Source organism: Ceratina calcarata, unplaced genomic scaffold, assembly GCF_001652005.2.
Source record: "Ceratina calcarata isolate Rehan_Ccalc_2016 unplaced genomic scaffold, ASM165200v1 scaffold1250, whole genome shotgun sequence".
Taxonomy (NCBI): Eukaryota; Metazoa; Arthropoda; class Insecta; order Hymenoptera; family Apidae; genus Ceratina; species Ceratina calcarata.
In genome coordinates this window covers 17,145-18,211 of record NW_017133517.1, presented here as the reverse complement: position 1 = coordinate 18,211, position 1,067 = coordinate 17,145, and positions in this window count along the sequence as shown.

Below are 1,067 nucleotides of genomic sequence, written 5' to 3'. Positions count from 1 at the left end.
CATAGTTTGGTCTGTGTCACGGGTCCTATAGAGCTTCTTATCGGGTGCGTCACACAATCACGGCGTTGCAAGAGAGAAATAGCTCTTCCTATTTCTCATAGTTTGTCTCTCTCATGTTTGCCACCAACTCTGCCATTGAGTGGCTGCCTCCATGTCTATATGCTCTAAGGCAACAACCCATGATGAAACGAATTTCTTAATTATAGCTATTACTTATAATAAAAATTTGATATTAATTACAAATAAAATGAAAATTATGGTGACTGCGATTAAATCGAGAAAATATTTCATGCCGATTACCCCGTAAGATAGGACCCCATAGTTAGAACCTCCAAACGTCAAGATACGGCAGTGGCAAATGTGCTGGTCAGACCCAAAAATGCCGCACCGCACCGCAAGGTCTGTGGGGACTGACCATTAAGCAGCGCTGGCTGTACAGACCACACGCACTACGTTACGGGCCCTCGAGATTCGGTCGAGCCATTCTCTTAATTCTCGGAAACTGAATATATCTCGAGAGGCCAAAAAGATTTACGGCCCTTACCCAGGGACACGTTCGGTTTAGAGTCATTCGAATTGTTCATTATTTCACAGTGATGCGATTCTTTTAGTCATTTCGAGATCGAGAGCGCTCGGGGCAACATCTAGCTCTCCGGAGCTCTGACGGAATTGGAAATCGAAGTAACGTGGTGAGTGATCGCAGTAGACAGTTTTTTGTAGTTTATCGACCTCCCGTAATAAGTGATTGTGATCGTGAAACATTCCTACGTCGCATTCGTAGCTACAGGGAAGGGGGTTCATCGGAACCCCTCTCGTCCCATAAACGGATCGCATCCTCGACCAAGGAGGGGGGTTCATCGGAACCCCTCTTGTCCCGTGAACGCATCGCATTCGCGATCATAGAAGGGGGTTCACTGCAGAGTTCTGCTGACGGCCCGTTTTCCCTAGATTTAAGTAGCTAATACATAAATGGGCAGCAGTCGCCTCGCGCTACGCTAGCCGCTTCGAAGAGCAAGATTAATTTGTTACGACACCTTAAAGATTTATTACGACTGACTTATTAAGAC